This window comes from Drosophila persimilis, unplaced genomic scaffold (genome assembly GCF_003286085.1).
Source record: "Drosophila persimilis strain 14011-0111.01,24,50 unplaced genomic scaffold, DperRS2 tig00000002-arrow-pilon, whole genome shotgun sequence".
Lineage (NCBI taxonomy): Eukaryota > Metazoa > Arthropoda > Insecta > Diptera > Drosophilidae > Drosophila > Drosophila persimilis.
In genome coordinates this window covers 12,785,130-12,805,074 of record NW_020825289.1, presented here as the reverse complement: position 1 = coordinate 12,805,074, position 19,945 = coordinate 12,785,130, and the positions used below count along the sequence as shown (strand labels likewise).

Sequence of the window (19,945 nt, the reverse complement as noted above, 5' to 3'; positions counted from 1 at the left end):
CTCCTTTTCATTAAATAATCTTTGATAAATGCGTTGAGAGGAAAACAATTCCGATCAATTCCAGCGACTGGAAAAAAAAGGAGCACTCAAGTGCTGTCCCCCTGTTTATGTTGACATTGTGCGTCGTGTCCATGCGATTGCCACCCACCCCCACCCCCACCCCCCACTGCAGCGCACTTCACTGAACCACCAACATGAGACCACTCCCCCTGGCTGGCACCCTCTTCCCCCTAACCCCTCAGCGGTAGCCAGCAACAGCAGTAGACAGAGGGCGACCTTTTATGGCATTGGGATATGGACCCCTGCGGTCGTTTGCATTGCAAAGCGTGCACAGACTGGAGAGGGGAGGGGGGAGGGGGGAGGGGGGAGGGAATAGCGAGTGCGCACGGCAGGGGCTGAATGATGGAGAGATGATGAGGGGGCCCGGGCTGTAGCTGTGGCAGTGGCAGTGGCAGTGGCCGGGCGGGGCTGGGGCAGGGGCTAACATGATTTGCACGCTTCGTTGCTTCGGTTGCATTTAACATGCCCCGCGGAGGGTGCTCGGACACAGGCAACAGACGTTGAGCTGAGCAGTGGGGTGGGGCACGGGCGGGTTGGGGTGGGTTTGGGGGAACTGATGGCGTGTGGTTTTTGCCGCCGTTGCGGTTTCAATTCAAGTGACCGTCCGTCCCCTTGTCGCGTCCCGTCACGTCCATGCCACTGCCACTGCCTCTGCCTCTGCCTCCATTCCAATTCCACTTCGACAGAGTCCGTGCAACGGACCGCATTTGGTTACAATTTGGTTTTTGTGCTGCGGCGCCGCAAAACGCGTTTCGTTCTTGCGGCTGCGGCTGTGGCTGTGGCTGTGGCTGCTGCTGTAGCCGCTGCAATTTCGTTTCGTTTTCTGTTTTCGTGTTGTGCATGTTGCAGCGCCATAACGTGCCCCGTGTGTGCCCCTGGGGCTGGCCAAAAGCAAACTGCAAACTCAATATGGAAATAAATTATGACACTAATGCCACAAACGAACGAGACAAGATCGAATTTTGCTCGTTTTCGTTGTTTTCGCCGTTTGCTGCGGGTGCCGCGTGGCTGGCGTGTCTGGTGTTGCATGTGCTCTCTGTTGTGTCGCATAAATTATTTAGCGGCGCCTAATGGCAATTAGTTGCAAGTGACACGCGGCAAATCAACCGAAAAACGCCGTGGAGTGGGTCGGACGGTGGCTATGCTCGAATCATGGCATACCCTGCAGGAGAGAGCGAGTCTTGGCAAACCGGACCCCCTCCCCCCATTCGAGGATGTGAACTCTCCAACGTAGGGGGTATCCATCGACGGCCCTGTGGCATATGCAGCCGAAACAAAAAAACTCTTGGGGCATTTGGGGCGTGGCTCTGCGTGTCGTAAATGCTTCATTGGGAATGCACATAAATTATAAAGCAAACAGAGAGGCGACACACACACAGGCGCACATCGCAAAGCAAACAGTTCTGCCTCTCCCCCCGCCCTACTCCTGGACTCTCATTCACCCGGACAGCTGTAAAAAGTTATCGATAAATGTTTAATAGCTCGATAGGCACTTTTCTAGATAGTGCGAACGGGTGAGGTGGGGGGAGGGGGAACGTAACGAATGCGCATAAATAAATAAACGAAAACATAAATAAATAAACGAACAAACGAGCGGGAGGGCAGGAGGGAAGGAGGAGAGCAGTGCAGCAGCACACACACACACGCACGCACACACAGAAGGTATTCCCCTCCCCTCCCAGGGACAGAGCATGGCAGAGCAGTATTTAATATGAACAAACATGCGACGAGCGTGTAAATATTTACTAATGAACAATATTTACTTTGTTATTAAAGTAGTCGGCGCAAGGGAGGTGGAAGGTTGGGTTGGAGTGGTTGCGGGGCAGAGTAGGAGAAGGAGGCCTCCTCTCCTTTTGCGTGTTAATGGCTGTGCAAGAGGTGTCTTGTCTCACTCTCCCTCTCATTCCACTCGACTCGATGTTGTGATTTGTGGCGTGAACCAGAAGACCTGCCCTGAGGGGTGCACCACACAGAGAAGAAGGTAAGGCCAGCCAGGAGTAAGCAAAAGCTGACTCTCAGCACTGCCCTACCTGCTGGCAAATATACCTTGCTTGGGCAGCCCGAAACACAAACCGAAACGAAGCCGAGCGAGATGCCAGCCGCCATACGGTCATAAAACAACTTGACTTGATTGCAGGTCCTACTTCTACTCCTCCTTCGCCTCCTCTTCCACCACACACTCAGCTTCTATCCACGTTCGCTTCGCACTTCACACGAACACACACAGCCAGGCAGGGGAGAGGGAGAGGTTGAGCGAGAGCGAGCGCGAGCGCAACTGTGAGAGATGGGGGAGAGATAATTGCCCTGAAGGGCAAACCCAATAGTGACAAAAGTGGCATTACTTTTCAATTTCCAGCAAACAAACAGCATTCGACAGTAGCCCACTCTCTCCCTCCCCCTCCCTCTCCCTCTGCAACGGTATAATCAAAGCATGGCAATCGTTTAAAATTTATTTTAATTATGCCAAATCCTGTTCGTCACGTCACCCCCTCCCCTCCCACTACGAAACAGCGTGCGAAAGGGCGAGCATCGGGTCCCCAATTTTATGCAGCGCACAGGGAATCAGGCGAGCAACGAAGGAGAGTAACAGAAGCAGAAGCCGAGGGTTAATGCTTGAAAGCAAAGGGGGGGGAGAGAGAGAAAGAGCATGAATCATGCATTATACGACGCTTCCCCTGCCCAGCCGACAAAAGTGTTGAGACAAGGGATCTCGCATCACAACGAAAACGAAAAACGGAACGAAACGAAACGAAACGAAGCGAAGCAACGGAGTGCAGAAGGGAGATGGCACGACTCTTGGGCTCGGGCTTGGGCTTGGGCTCGGGCGGGGTTTGTCTGTATGCGAGACCTGTTCCATTATAATTATGACCCTCATCAAAAATATTTGACTCAAGCGGTTTGTTTCCCCTTCCCCAGCATCTCCTGGCGGAGGACAGACAGAGGACCAGACGAGACCCTTTTTTTTTTTTTTTTTTTTTTTTGCTTTCATAATTTCATTGAGGATAATTTGAAAATGCGCGCTACGCCAGAAATGGATGGAGCCTGGGACTCTGGAAATATCTTTCTTAGATTTTTATGGCGAAAAGCGATTACGCAGCAGCGAAGGGTCGGGAGGGGAGCGGTGGCAGAGTGCCAAAATAACGATTAACATGGAAGGCAGAGAGGCAGAGGCAGAGGCATAGCAGGGGGAACTTAAGGGTTGCTCTGCCTGAACGAGGGTTGCTTTCCCTCCCCCCCGCCACCCCACTCCCTGCACGACTGTCTACGCATAAGTAATGAATGGGAAATGCCCGAATAGCAGGCAAATTTGACTTTCCCCCTTGGGATATTTGCGCACGCTTTTGATTGACTGGATTTTCGGTCTAAATGCAAAAAAAAAAGGGGGAATCCGAATGGAATTTTGGACAGACAGCTGCACGCACCATAAAGGGAGAGGGGGGGAGAGAGTGAGAGGGAGATGCGGTTACCGTAATCAACGGCAACACAACAACAGATTTGTAGCATTCGCCCGGCATTAAGAGTCTCTCCGAATACGACGCGTGTTGCCCCTTTTATTGTTGTTTGCCTGCCGCATGCCGCCTGCCGCCTGCCTTCTGCCTTTCTGTGCAAATATTTGGCCCTGGCCCGACCCTGGGGAACGGCAGAAATTTGCAAATTAAATGATCTCCTGGTCAAAAAAGTGGCAGGCTTCGTTCCTGTTCTATGGCAAATATTTATCCAGAGTCCGTAGCAGAAGAGCAGAATTTCCAGAATTCTTTTTACAAATTTTGTCAGCAAAAATTCTTCTCAAAAGAGCAACAAATGAGAGGAAATACATTGGACATATATTGCATTCAAGGTGTTCGTCAGTAAATCAAGAACAACAATTTTTTACGGATTACCTATCTCTTTCTGGCGCTTCACCGAAAGCCGTCTAATCGTACTTGAATTTTCAAGAATTTATATGTTTCTGCCAGTGTCCTCTACGAGGTCTCGTACCCTCACCTTTTCCCCTTGCCATGCCTTTGCCCATGTTCCTCGTTCCCCGCTCGTTTTCCCTACAAAAATATGAAAGAGTGAAAAAACCGAAGCTCGACATGTGAACCAACAACATTATCCACCCCTCCCCCCTCCACAGCCCACCTTCTGGGTTTTCTGCTTCACTGTTTTCCCCCTCGAGGGATTCCGAGCGTGTAATGTATGCTTTTCATGTGTGTTTTTTTCTGTTTTTGTTTTTTTTTTTTGTTTTGTCTCCCATTGTTGCACGGAGTTGCGTTTCGTTTCGTCCCTTTTCCGGGAGGGTGAAGGGGGGGAGGGGGGCATCATTTAGGAGCATCAACTGCGACAAACTGACGACACGTCCTGGCCATGCAAAGCCTTTTGGGCGACATACTCTACTCTGTTCATTTATTTCCACTCCCTCTCTCTCTCTCTCTCTCTCCGCCGTACTGGCCGCTCCTGTGGCACATCCTGCACTGCCAGACGTCAGCTCTTTTCTCATTTTCTGTGTATTTTTATGACGCAAAAACACAGCCAGTGTGCCAGGGCGGAGGCTGGATGACAAAGTGGGTGGATGTGGGCCACTTAATTAGATTATGCGCCACCCTGCCCTGCCCTGCCATGCCTCCTCCCCTTCCCTGGTACAAGCCACTCGGATAATTAACCGCGAAAGGTGAGCGTGCGGGAGAGGCTGGGGGCAAGGTGGAAAGATGTTGATTAATGTGTCGCTGGGATTAATTACAGATAATTGTTGTAAATATCAGCGCCCAGTCAGGGCGAAGGAGCGGTCCAGGCGAACGAAGCAAGGACCCTCTGCCAAAGGAATGAGAAAAAACTGTGGTGGGGAGGGGGAGGGGAAGGGAAAATGTGCGCAGCTGTCGCTTAAAGAGAAAGAAGCCACAAAGGAGCGGCAAAAGCAGGCAACAGGGGGACACAGGACAAATATGCTTAATAAGTAAACAAGGGGAGGGATGCGACAGGGGAGGGCACAGGACAATGAGGCACGTATAATTACATAGCCGACACCTTTTGTCAGGCAGCAGCAGCAGCAGCAACAGCAGGAGGTGGGGAGGGAATGAGGATGCGGTATAAGGAGGGTTCGTCCCAATCCTGGAACTGCAATCAATTTCCGTTTCCTCCCCGGCAGCAGGACAGGGGACAAGGAGGATTGGCCGCAAGAGGGTTGGTTTCTCGCGTCCCCAGGGGACGGCCCCCCTCCTCTCCTCTCCGCCATCCCTTGGATTTCGGGCGCATTAAATGCTAATTTTCATTTGATTGAGTGCGGGGTTCGTGTAACAGGACAAGGACTAAGACCAGGACCTTCCACTCGCCGCCCAGCGATGCCCAGCGAAGCGTAGTGCAACAAAAAAAAAAAAAAAATCCCAAGTGCCGTGAAAATTAATTGATTTGCAGATTAATTCCTTCAACAATGTGCGAAAAAGGGAAACCGTGGAGCAGCTGCTGCAGAGTCAATCCCCGCTCGAAACCGGCTCCCGTACCCGGTACCCGTACCCGTACCCGGTACCCATACCCGTACTCGGTACCCGGACTACCCACCGGAGTGCCCACTCGAGTAAAATATTGAATCGACTTGAAGCCCCTTGACTTTTCCCTTGTCTACGGCTCAATGCTAGTCCATAGCCGGATTTGGCTCCGGTTTTGGTTCTTTCCCTCCACTCAAGTGTCCGTAAATACATCCGCATCCGCATCCTCATCCACACACACACTCGCACACGTGCACATCACATTTGATATTGAATAAGCGAAACGGCAGTCGAGAAAACATGAATAAGTAAAATGCCAATACAGTCGATGGAAAAAGGCATGTTCCCCGTGGGGGGAGGGGAGGGGGGACGATACAAGTTGGACCTAGAGATGGCATCGTGAATTTTTTCGGTAAGCATTCATCGATTTCGGGCTTAAATGATGCATGCAAATGTCGAAGAGAAAGATCAATCACCGCCGTTTAGTCCGTGGAGCAGCCTTCAACCCACGATGCCTCCGCCTCCCTCTTTCAATCACGAATCACGCTCGCATCATCCGCGTTCCACGTTCAGAACGTTCAGAAAACCAAGAAGGGAGCTCTCGGCCAAGTGGCAGCCAGTGCTCGAAGCGAATGGAAAGAATCAGAGACCAGCAAAGGGGGACGGGGGGGGCGGGTATGAGGACAGACGGGGGGACGGGTATGAGGACAGACGGGGGGGAGTGGAGCTCTGGTCCGGGGTCCGATATGTATTCTGTATGCTGTTTGGCATGCAAATTGTGTGCTGCGCCATTCTGGCTGGCCCAGTCATGTCCGCGAGGGGGGGAACGGGGGGAGTGTGGAGTCTCGGTCTCTGGCGCGTTTCCAGCTCAATGCACAAATACTGGCAAAAAGGCAGCAGCAAACAGCAGAGAATGAGTGGGAAAGAGAGAGCGGCAGAGGGAAGAAGAAGTGACAACAACGACGATGTTGGCAATGTCTTCAGTTGCACACACACACACACGGCCACGGACACTGTGGCACACAGATATTGCTGATGCATATCTAAAAGCATATTAAGAGTCTGCAACAACAGCGACTGCAACAACAACAACTGTGGTAAGTGTGTAAAATGATCAGCAAGTTGCAAAATGCAACACGAGACGAAGGGAGATCCGGAGGGGACCCCGTGCCATGCCAAGCCACGGATGTGGATGGTTGGATGAATGCAGGTTGCATGAAGCAGAAGGTAGGGCCACACTATCACACGCCTCAGAGGGAGATAGTGAGAGGCAAACCTTTTATTGAATATACCTTGCATGACTGGTAGAAGGATGGTGGGGCGGAGGGGTACAGTTGGTTTGTTGTGTGGTTAGGCGAGAACAAAGCGCCGGCATCAGCTCAAGTAATCCGAATAGAGAGAGTTGCGAACAATGGCTGAGGGGACCAGAGAGGGGGGACAGTGGCTCTGAACAGGAGAAGAGCCAGGACCAACCAAGGCGCGGTGCCCTCATTGCCGGTCCAACTAATAGATACTCCAACATATTCCTATTTGCATAGATCATGATTGGATGGTATTCCGCAAATTCCAAAAACTTTTGGGAAGGGGGGAGGATATGTGACCACAGGAGTCACCGTTCACTGGCAGCTGTCACATCTCTCTACATTATACATATGTATGTAGATATGTATGTAGATGTGTATGTATATACGGGGCCACCAGGGCACATGTACACCCACTCGTGCATTCAATTCGAAATGCCTGAAGGCAATAATAAAACAATTCCACTCACACACACAGCCCTCAGCCCTCAATACACCCTCCTGCACTCCACTCCACTCATTCGACTCGGAACGGCAACTGTTGGCTGGATAACCATTTTGGTCTGTGCCAGAAATAAAATCTATTGTCTGCCAAAAAGTTAACGCACTTTATTGCCATTGTTCGCTCCCGGTGGCAGAGCACAGAGTCGAGTCGGGTCGAGGGGAAGGGGAAGGGCCGGGTATCGGATGCCATGCTCTACTCAAGTTCTACTCCAGTCATTTGTCAAGTGAGCTCGCCCTCTCTTCCCCTCTCTCGATGTCTTCGTAAACTTTGCGGCAAAGCAAAAAATATGTAAAAGAAAAGAAGAACATTTGTTGTACCCTTTCACATGCAGCTTTACTCGTATTTGTTGGTACATCTGTAATGAATAATTCCGTCGGAAAATCAGACTACCCTCCGCAAGGCAAGGGTATCAAAGCACACAAGCAGCGAGCAGCCCAAGCAGAAGAAGAGGATAGAAGGAGCATGGAGAAGAGAGAAAAAATGTTGGCAATACAATATTTTGCCATTATGTCGAACAATAACAAGTAGACATAAGTAGCGACCAGAGGGGCATGATGAGGGAGAAACGAGAATCGAAGCAAAGGCAACGGCAACGGCAAAGGGAGAAGCAGAGCAGAAGCAGAAAAGCCAGGCAGAAAAGCGAATAGCTGCCAATTTCAGGCTTAAGTGTTCTTTTCTGGCTCTCATCTTCCTTCCCTACACCCGAACGCAAACAACGAAACGACCGACGGACCGACAGACCGACAGACCAACGAACCGACGGACCGACGACCGACCGACCGACGAACCGACACTCCTCATCAGATAATGGGCTACAAGACATTGAGCCAAAGAGCAACGACGCATATGAAATTTAATACCACTTCACCTTTATTCTCTTTTTTTTTGCGCTCTTCTCTGCTTTGTGCGGCATCCGCTCTGCTCCTTGTGCCATCTCCCTTCCACTCGCGCGCAGACTTAACCAAAGAAGAGACGACGGCAGCGGCAGAAGCAGCAGCAGCAGCAGTGGCTTGAGCGCTTTATTAAGCGCGTATTTACAGCAAGGAAAATGATTTTGTGTTTTTAATGAATACACACACCGTTGTGTGTTGTGGAAAAGCCAACGAGGGAAATGCGGTCACTACGTGGGCAGTGGGAGAGGTGGGGGTAGGTAAAATAATGAATTAACAAACACAATTCGCATTTTATGGCCCCCACGAAAATGAGGCAAGAATTAAGCAAAGAAGAAGAGAACGCACACACACACAGACACACACACAAGCATACATTTCGCATGAGCAAGCACAAACAATTCGGAAAGAGAGGGAACGAGTAGATGAACGAACGAGCAAGGGAGCGTCAGGGGAATTGAATTGAAAAAAGAAACTCAACAAGAAAAAGGAGGAAGACAAAAACACACAAGCAAGAACCAGAGAAGACAAGAGAAGAGACGAAGAAGAGAACTTCTTCACTCGGCACAAGAAACACAACAAAAGGAAAACAACTGAAAAGAAGGAGAGGCACAAAGGGGGGTGGGGGGGACACACACATTAATATTAAACAAAAAGTGGATGCACAGGGGGCCACAGGGCAGGACTGCCAAATGGGAAGCGAAATATAAACGACAAAGTTTCGCTCTCTCCTTAGCTCTCCCCGCCCCATGAAGCTGCAGATGGGGAGGAGCGAGAACTGAAGAAGAGAAGTTGCTCCTTGTAGAGTTGCTAAAGTCTGCGTGTGTGTGTGTGTGTGTGTGTGTGTGTCTACTCTTTGGGCCCTTCACAAACTTCAGTGGCAGCCACGCCACGACGGATCCACTGCTGGAGACATTTGGCAGGAGGCAAAACTTTGACAATGAAAGCCAGGGCCCAGAGTTCAGAGCCCACAGCCCAGAGCTGGCAATATTTTGAATGTGGACTGGGCGACTCCTCAGTGGCTTTCGTGGCTCCCTTCCAAGTAAATCCGTGCTCGGTTAGAGGAGCACCGTGGTGGGATCTGCTGGGTTAGATAGGGTGGCTCTCATATGCAAATGGGATCTGTTCTCCGGCTTAATTGAGCCTCGTAAACATCTGATCGAGGCGGAAACATTTCAATGCCATTAAAAGTGCATTAAAAGCCAAAGAAACAAAAAAACACCAGAAAGAAGCATGCGATTGTGGATCGTATTTTTGATTAATTGCCAGCCGACACACTCTCCAACCCGGAAGGGGGGAGGGGTAGGGGTAGGGGTAGGGGGGGCAACAAATTGTAATCCGATACGGGACGGACTCAGTGTGAAAGAAATCGATTCGAAAAAAAAAAGAAACAGAAAAACGAAATCCGAGACAAGTCACTTTTGCTGTTAACTGGTTTTCACGGGCCACAAAACTTCCAAGCGGCATCTGAAGAATGTGCAATTGAAACTAATTCGGTTAAGTGATGTGGCTGTGTGGCTGTGGCCCCACTTGGGACTCCTGCAACATGGCCGTTGGCATGCTGTGAAACAAGTTGCAAGTTTGGCTGGCCCGGCTAGTCGCGCTGCACGCACGCACACAGCATGCAACAAATTTCTCAGCACATTTTTTTTTTTATGGAGCTGCCAGTGAACAAACATTTGCAGTTGCCACAAGCACTCCAAGTAGCCACCAAAAAAAACAACAACAACAAAAATTAACACCGAATCAGCTGCGCGAGTGGTCGGTCATTTTCATTAGCTTTAATCTCGTTTACACAAAGATACAAAGATACTTTTTGCAGTTGCTGTTGCTCCCATTTGTGGCAACAATTTGCCGTTGCCGTTGCCATTTCTCGTTTGCCACAAGTACTGCCTGTGTGTGTGTTTAGTTTGTGGCAGCCTCGAAATTTATTGGTGCGCAAGGAGATAGCGATGCCAATCGATGGGGAGGAGGAGGAGGCTCTCTCGCACGCACATCCTGCACAGTGCACTTGGATCTCTCTCTACACCCCACCTTCTATTGCACATACCCTGTGCCAAAGAGTGTCGAGGGGGGGTCTGTTTTCACAGCCTTTTTGGCATTGTTTTCTTTGCTGTTTTCGCTTTATTTTCTTCTTCTTTTTTCTGTTTCATTTTGTTTGGTTTTACCTAAAAAAAAAAACGTTGCAGCTAATTTGCTTTTGGGGGGTGGGGGGAGCCCCCTCTGGCGGCTGCACAAAGCAAAAAACCAAGCAAAAAGCCATTTCGCAATTTTCAATTGTTGCACGTCAAAAGTGTTAAAACGGCACGCGATTTATGGCCAACAACAACAAACACACAGGCAAAAAACGTGCACAGACAATATCACTGTGTTAGTGTGTGTGTGTGTGTGTGGCAGTAGCTGCAGAGTCTTAGATGCGCTTAATTAGGCAAAAGCGCGGCAGTCCACTCTCTCTCCCCGTCCCTCTCTCTCTCTCTCTCTCTGTCACCGTCTCTGTCTGGCCTTTTATTGATTTACGGCCAGCAATCAAGTGTGAAATTGACATTCCCCCAGTGCGCCGCACTGCACGGCACCCCTCCCCTCCCCGCCATCTACCGAGGCGTGTAAATATTTGTTAAAATATTCACAGTTTTGCCAGCCCCACAGCCGCGAGTGTCTGCATTTCATTATACCCTGACTGAGGGGCATATATTGGGGGGCCATATCGTTAGGGTATCAAACGGTTCGATCTTCCTTGATTTGTATTTATTCGAGGCTCATTAATCTAAGCTGGCGACGGGGGGGGCTGAGGCCATAGCAAAACTGGAAAACTGCCAGTTGGAAAATGAAATCAAATTGCGTTCATTAATCCCCCCCCCCCCCCCCCACACCACCACCCTGCCCCCAAGAGATCCCCGCTCGACGGATACCGTTTGTCAATCGCGGCGATCCATGGTCCATGGAATGAACCCCCCCCCCCCCCCCTCCCCCCCGCCCCGCTCCACGCGGCTGCCAATTGAAATGCAACTAATTTGTTCTGCCCCTCCTTCCTTCGTTCCTGATTGTTGTTTTTGCACACATAAATTACAATAGTTATTTAATACTTGAATAAATCAGAAAACTGATTAGCACTAGGGGATACCCATTACGCTCCAGTGGTTTGAAGGTATGGGGAAGCCCCGCCAAGCGATCCAACGAATATACCCCTTTGCTCTGTTGGATATTGGGTATCGAAGAACATCAGAATTCATCGACAAATCGTCGCCGGAGCAAGTCGTTGCCATATTAAGCAATTTTCTGATGGAGCCCTGATGCCCCCCCCCCCCCCCCCCCCCCCCCCCCCCCCCCCACCCATCACGCAAATAGCCATAATAATCATATGGTTAATGACGATTATACAAGTTTAACTCCTATCCGATATATGTATGTACGATAATCACACAAATTACAGGAAAAAACAAAACAAAACAGCACCAAGAAAAAAAGAAAAAAACGCAAAAAATTCAACAATTTACAAAAAAAAAAAAGACAAGGCCCCCTCCCCAACCGCTCCCATATTTTTGTAATGAAAACCGAAAAAGTATCGTAGGAAAAAAAAAACAAATGAAATACAAATACACGAGTAAGTATGTATCCACAAAGAGTACAAAAATAAACGTGCGGTACATAAAAAACCAAAACACACACAGGGAAAAATAATAATAATAATGGTTTAATCTTTTTACGACCAGACAGCAGCGGGGGGTGTGCCCCCCCCCCCCCCCCCACACACGCTGAGATCTGTGTGTTTTTTGCCATCGGAAGGAAAGGGTATGCCGGAGTGACAGAAGAACACCAGAAGCCATTTCTAAAGACTATGAGTAGGAATGATAGGGGTCCCCCCCCCCCCAATGACAGATACGTATTGGGGTCACATTTAAGAGTCTTTCGATTAGGGTCAATGGTTTGTGGATCGCATTTCTCACGAAGTAACCTTTGGAAGCAGATGTAGTCCCAAAGGCAGGGCATTATCTAGTCGATCATCCATCTGGCCTCGACGGAAAGGTCGCTCTCTCTCTTTCCCTCGCCCTGTGCTTGATTATTTACATATTTCAAAGTCGAAGTCTTTGATACCCTATGATATACCGCACAATTGTGGTCCGTGGCATACACCTGATGGAACCAGTAATACCCTCCGGGGCAGGGGACAGCGGGGAAGCCAAAGCCCACCAAATAAAGAATCATAAAAGATATCAAAATAAAAATGAAAGAGTGAGCAAAGAGGGGGGGGATGGGGGGGCGGGCACGGTAGCATTGGGGACGGACACAGCAGGCGCTCTCATTCTTGTTGTTGTTGTTGGTTTGCAAATGCTTATCTGGTATTTAGAGAGACAGATAGAGAAACAGCGGGGAGTGGGGAGTGGGGAGGGAGAAGTCAAACAAACTCGCCAAAAACGTATAGCAGGGGAGGGGAGGAAGGAGAAGCACGCTTTTTGCTGGTGCTTGATGGACTTCCCCCCACCCCCTGAAGCCCCCGCAGCCGAAGAAGCACAGCCGCAAAGAGAAGCAAAAATAAATGTAAGCAAAAAAGCAAAATAGAGGGAGAAAAACAGCAGACCCGACAAATCAGCCGCTAGGCAAATAAACAAAATGAGTTTTGCGCGACTCACGAAATAAATAACCGCCGAAGCCAAAGCCAATGCCCGATCCAAGAGATACATTTTTTTTTTCGGAATAGAATAGATTTTTGCCTTGGAAGGTGTTAGAGCAGAAGATCATCTATTTATGAAATTTCATTATGAAATATATTTGGTACTACCCAAAATTATGAGTATATCAAGTCATAAAAGACTTATCCTACGACCTATCGTATTTTTTTTGGAGGGAAGAAGTATAACCTCTGTAATAGAAGCCTATGGACATTAGACTTTGCTACCCAGAGAGAGTGTGAGAGAGATAGCTTGAGAGATAAAACTAGTGCAGCCGTAGCCGTGTGGCCAGACACGTCTTCCGGCTATCAGTCGATTAACGGAGACACTCAGAAGCGTAACAATCCTTCATTTGGATCCCAACTCAACTGGAAAGCCAAGCCATGATTTTCCCTTAAGGTCTCATAAGGAATTTACAACCTTTACTTGACGATCTTCAAGCTATCGTTATACATATTGTAGATGGATTTATTATTATAGATGCTCGGCTTATAGCTCCCTTTGCCGTATTACATATATCTATTTACTACTAATTTCCTTCCTCTTTTTAAATTACTAATAGGTACTTGCATACCATTCTCGTAGTTCCTCAAATATTAGTCTAATCTGTATCTGCAGGTTGCGCGTCCTGCGGCAGCGCCCCTCGGTCTGGCTGGGGAGATTTAGAGAGTATTTCGCTTCGCCACGGAGACTAGGAAATGTAGATAGCATTTTTTTTTTTCCTGAAACGAATAATCTTTGCTTTGCTTTTAATTTTCCGACTAAATTTAGATTTAGCTATTTTTGGCTGCAAAAAATGTTCGGTGCGGCGCGTGTAGTTGCAAAAATAAAATACGAATAAATACGAGTGTAGAGCAACAAAAAATGTCAACTCCGATAACACATAAACAACTCAAAAATCCCCACGGGTTTTTTGTTTCTGCTGGCTGTCTGTTGTTGTTGTGGGAATTCAAACTCGTTTATCAAATTGCAAGACACTTTCGAGTGCGACACTCAATTAGCGGGCTATCTGTGCCCCGCCAAGCCCCAAGAACACTTCGATTTGGACTTAATTTAAACGTTCGAAATGGGACTGTCATGTTGAAAATCCATCATAGCCAATTTCTATGAGAAAGAAGGTGAAATGGCCATACAAGTCTTCAACTTTGGGTCGCTATATCTTCTGGTATATCCCCCTCTATCGACACGGATAAAAAATCCCCCGAAAGGTCGTACAATTCTGTTTGGAAATCTTTAGTTTTTGTATATTTCGGTGCTGCAGATGTCGAGTGAAAATTATAAAAGTGCGCAGACATCCAAAAAAAATTCTTGTTCCGCTTAAAGTACCTTCTCCCAGTGTATATATATAATAATTATGAAATAATTATGAATTTCGGTAACTATATGTATAAATATTTATTGAGAAAATCGCCATCGTGATATTGCTATATTTACATTTTATAATTAATTTTTTTTTTTTATTTATTCAGGTTTTGGCAACCACCCGCCCGCCTCTCCTACGGCAAGGATATCGTTTAAATTGAGTTATTTGCACGAAAGTGGAATAAATACGATTGTGTGCATAAATTAAATGAAATTATATTAAAGCTTGTTTAAGCGACACATTAAGTGTGGTTTTTTATGGAGGTTTCTGTTGATTCCTCTGTATAAAATATCATTTATTCCCGTATGGCAGGCAGGCAGGCAGGCAGGCATAAATTAATTATCGAAAGCATTCATTTACACGGCTGACTGCCCGACAGACACGACACCCGCTGCCCAACACACACAGATACAGATACAGATACAGGCCGTATCTCACAGATACACGACTGCCAGTACGAGTACCCAGTGAAGTCAAAGTCTCGGATTCGAAAACATCATCACAATCAATTTGCCTCGTTTCTCGTGATGGGAATTGAGTTTTGTGTTTTCTCGTATCTTCCCCCCCCCATTTTGTGCCTCCCCCCACCGCCCGCCTGGCTGGCCCACATTATCTAGTGAACGTGGAACGCTTTCGTGCCTCTGGTGCTTTTGTTTCCCCCCCTCCCACTCTCCCCTCCCTGTGTGGCTTTGTTTTTTGTGCCTCTGTTTGTTGCCGGTTGCCGCTGCTGTTCTCCTCTACATGTGTTTAGCGTGTTCAGAAATTTGCTTTTTTAATGACGCTCTTGTTGATTGCCGGCTATTTGTTTTTGCCTCACCCCCATCTCCCCTCCCAACCGTTCCTGCCTAGGCCCGTGCCCGTGCCGGTGCCCCATCCGGGGCTCCGCCGTTTCCCATGAATGTGAAATCTTGTATTTGTGCAAATTTGATGCCATTTATTAATAGTCTGATGATAGTTTCCTTTATGTTCTATGGCGCATTCGGCTGCATTTTCCGTGAAACATAAATACTTTTGTTTTTTTTTGGTTGAATGAATGAAATCCCCTTTTGGTTATTTGAAAAGGGGCGGCTGAAATTGAAATGGCAAACATGGAGCTCTCTTGCTGCTAATTTGCATGGGCGGACGACAGACAGACACACAGTCGGGGGCGGGGGCGGGGGCGTGGGCGGACGTGGGCCTGGTGGGAAGCCAGCATTTGTCACTGTCAGCCGTTTTCTATGAAAATTGAACAAATCAATTAGTTGTAATCGTATCGGGGTTGGGCCCCCACACAGGGGTGGGGCTTCTCAGCACAGTAGCAGTGGCAGTGTCCCCCCCCAGGCCAACACACCACCGCCATGCTACCAATTATGAGCACTGCAATTATATTTGTATAATGTTTTGTCAGCCAATTCACACATTTTCCCGCTCTATCAAATAGTGGTCCCCCTCTTTGGGCCAACTAGCGAATGCGCCAACTAAAACTAAAAGTCGGTTAACGTGGCTCTGGCCTGGTTGTGTCGCTTGCGGTTACAGTGAAACTCCCGGGACTGTGTAGTGGGCCTGTCGGCAGTCGGCTGTCGTTACTTGGACGTATGGCCCAGGTCCCACTGTGTCTGGCGAGCGTGTCGGCCAGAGTCTGGCCTGCTGCTATCGCATATTGCTTGTTGCCGTTGCCGTTGCCGTTGCTTTTGCTTTTGCCACAGCCAGAGCGCAGTGTGACAAATTATTGTGTACGAATGTCTGTACAGTACATCTGGGGGATAGGCACACCGAGCAGAGCGCCAATCGCTGTTGCTCCCGGTGCTAATGACCGTAACTAAGTTGGCGTCACGATTGTGCGCGCCACTGGAAACACTGGACTGGACTGGTCCTCTGTGCCTCGCTCTATGCTGTTGCGGTGCCCAGATCGGGCTGAACCGACCATTTGTGTGAAATATTTTTGCCTAATAGACGCTTAATTGTGCCTCGGTGTGTGCATGTATCTATGTATGTATATCTGTATCTGTATGACTTGAACAGTTGTTTAAATAAACAATTTTGGCATGTTTACAGTGGAACTGCACTAAAATGTTTATCCAATCGAAAGCATATCCGTCGGATACACTTGGGGAGGCTTCTAACCAAAGGCAAAGAGAGAGAGAGAGAGAGTACCGCTTTTTGCTATTCCTCGTTCCACTTTCATCAATAAATCTCCAAAATGGCCCATTCTCAATTCGGTAATCGCTCAGCAAAACAATAAAAACTTCATTTAATTGCAAATCGGCATAAATTGAAACACCTTAATTGGCATTAGCTTGGAAAATGCGTGTATGTGTGTGTGTGTGTGTGTGTGCTTGTGTGGAAAGAGTACGGACATGCGGCGGCAGTAAGTGGCGTGCGGCAATTAATCAAACTGGAAATAATTCACTATCTTTCTCGCTCCCTCACTCTCGCTCTGTGTATCTCTGTGAGCTAGCCATCTCCCTCACACCACAGAGTCAGAGTCAGAGCCAGTTTAAGACAGACTGGGGACAGACTTGTACAGTAAATTGACTGCAAAAATATACATGTACGCGAATATATGTATGTATGCATGTATGGATATGTAGACAGATCTAGAGGATGCTCACCTTTTTATAAATCCAAAATAATCGCAATTTCTGCTCTTGATATGCTCGTTCCTTTCTCATAGACAGCATCCAGTTGATGGAACGTACGTGGGGGAGAGGTTGATGATGATGATGAGGAGGGGGGTGTTGGGCAGGTGATGAAGAGCTGTGTGGCGAGGCGAGGTGCGAACGAGGACTCTGGCAGCTTCTTGCTGGCCTGTTCGCTCTCCTCCTCTTAGGTGAGTGTGAGTGTGAGTGAGTGGGGGAGAGAGAGTGTGCGAGAGGGCGTAATAATCCACAAAAGAAACGCCAGGCACACACACACACACTTACACTTACACACACACACACACAGACGCACACACAGGGGCGCTCGCTTGCTCGCCCAGGAAGACGGAAAATGTAAATCCACAAAATTTTCCTCCGTTTCGAGTTTGCTGCTGGCTTGCTTGGCTTTGCCGAAAAGCAATCTCAAGAATTATTCTCCATTTATGTAAGCGGGGGCCAGAACGAGACAGCCAAACTCTTTGGCTCTTTGTGCGGCCTTTTTTTCTTTCTCGTTCTGCCGTTGCTGAATTTCCTTCGTGTTTTTTTTCACTGCTTTGACACTTTTTTCATTCCTTTTGCGACAAATGTTTGAACTTTTTTTTATGAGGTTTGTTGTTGTTTTTCTTATTTCTGTACAAAAATACGAGAAAACGGCACATTGAGTAAGCGGGATGGGAAGAGGGAGAGACAGAGACAGCGACGCGTGTCCAAGCTCTATTGCCTGCTCCGGAGAACAGAAGCTGCTACACACACACCCGTACGTACGTATGCATGCATACATATGTACATATATGAATGTGTGTATGTGGGCATGGGTATGGGTATCGAGTCGGTGAACAGAGCTTGGGGCACAAAAAAATGCACGGGGGAGTTGTATGACAAAGCGACCGAACGAACAAACGAGCGACAGACCAACCAACCGACCGACCGACAGAGCGACGACGCGACGAACCGACGACAGCCCAGCGCTTCACCTTGCACACGCGCCCGCGCAGACGTCACAATCAGAAATTAGTGAGAGCGGCGAAACGACGAGTTCGGCATCGGAGCGACGAACGTTTGTCGGCGTTCTTTTACCGCAATGTTTGTGCGAAACATAAAAAAAATCTCTTGCATACATACACACATGCATTTATATATACACACATATATACATATATATATATATATATATATATATGCACATGCGCCGCATTTACAAGCACTGACACAGCCCCCGCTACTGACTATGAGAGAGAGAGAGAGAAACGACAGGCACACACACACACACACACACACACATAGGCAAGTTTGGGGCCAAGCTGTATAGTAATTTTATTCCGGTACTATTCCGACTGATGGAGCTTCTGCTTCTTGCTGCCAGCAGCAACATATTGCCAGTGCCACATTCTCGTTCCTCTTCCTTTTTTTTTTACTACTATTGTGGCGGCTTTGGCTTACACTACTTTTTGCACCAGTGTTGGTGCATAGTATTTTTTCTTTTCGGCTGCTACCAGATGATGATGATGAGCCAAGGCAATGAATGCGATGATTACGCTGCTCTTTTCATACCCATGCACATATGTACACACGCACGCACACGCTCCAACACAAACACACACTCATACCAGTCAGACCCCAAGTGGGTAATTTGTTTTATGAGTAGCGGCAAATAGCACTTGTGTATGATTGTCGCTGTTGTTGCTGCTGCTTCTTGTGAATGACAGACGGCAACGAGTAATAATTTTTAATGCGTTTTTGGCATTTCTACGCCGCTTGGGTTAATTGCTGAAACCGCGACGCGACTACGTCAAGCACACGCACGCACACGTACACACACATGCATATTGATCGCTCACGATCGAGAAAGAGAGGATGAGAGAGAGAGAGCAATAACACTTTCTGTAGTTGCTGCTTTAAATTAAATTGAATTGAATGCACAAGTAAAACACATTGCCATCGAGATGGCTCGGCGATAATTGAACGATTTTACATACTTATTTGCACTGGGTAAATCTTTTGTTTTAGCACGCAAATTATGGGAACAAAATGTTGAGTTGTAGGTGTTTTTCCACACAATTTTGTATGTTTTTCACAGCATTTCACAGTTCGCGACAGCGTTAACCGTTGCTGTCGGCACGAAGCGAAGAAGAAAACAAACGCGCATAAATTGAGAGGCGAGAGTGGCCTGGCAACGAACAGGGTTTCCAACCCATACACATACTCAGTCGTCCGCACACAAAGGCATTCCCATGCATATACACAACTCAGCTTCGCTCTCTGAGCGAATGTTTTTAAATGGCGGCTTTTTTTCTTCTCTCTGCGCAGTTGCACCAGGGTATAGTAATAGCAAGGTCTCTCTCTCTCACAGATGCACGAAACTGAGGCCTGGTATGACACTAAAAGAGAATGCTTTCTTGCTTGCCTCTCCTTATTGTGGTTGTACCTTGCTTTCGTGACGCCATATTGCGCAGTTATGTATGTTCATCTCTTTCCAATTTGTTTACAGTGCCGTCGTGTGGTCTCACTTGTCGGCGTTGCTGCTGCTTCTTCCTCTTTCCACAAACTTTTTATTGCCTTCTCTGTTGTAGTTGTAGTTGCTGTTTTTGGGCCTCTGCAAATTGTTTTTGGTGGGGTCCTCTCGTTGTCAATGTGCGTGCGGGATTGATTACTGATTGGCATGTCGTTTGCCCATAGCTGGTGGTGGTGGTTGCTCCTCTTGTTTCCCTGCTTCTCCTTGTCGGTTGTTTTAGGCAGCTTTTTACCTTCTCCAAAACACACACACACACACACACACACACACACACACAGGCGGAAGGAGCCTTCCTGATGGTTGCTGGGGCTGGTAGGCGGTATATAATGACATAATGAGATTTATTAGGCGCAAAATAAAGCCATAATGTTCCATTTGACCTTTGTATAACTTTGACACTGGTAATTTTTGCTTTCCTGTGGATACGCCGGGCAGAGCTTATTATTTCGATGACACGACAAACGAGTCATTCAAGTGAAAGGCAAATAAGTGGCATCCCTTTGGGTGTCCTCTCCAGGAGGGGTCACAGGAAAAAACGACAGTGAATTTAAAATTCTTCACATTTGG

The 19,945-nt window shown here is 47.9% G+C and overlaps 1 protein-coding gene across 1 annotated transcript in view; it reads right to left on the bottom strand.

Moving 5' to 3' along the window:
- LOC6592868 (platelet binding protein GspB) overlaps positions 1-17,563 on the bottom strand; it is an 80,112-nt gene extending 62,549 nt beyond the window's left edge. The window contains exon 1 of the mRNA XM_026986238.1: positions 16,840-17,563. The gene's annotated coding sequence lies outside the window, so the exon portion shown is untranslated. The remainder of the gene's footprint in view (positions 1-16,839) is intronic.
- Positions 17,564-19,945: the final 2,382 nt, after the last annotated feature.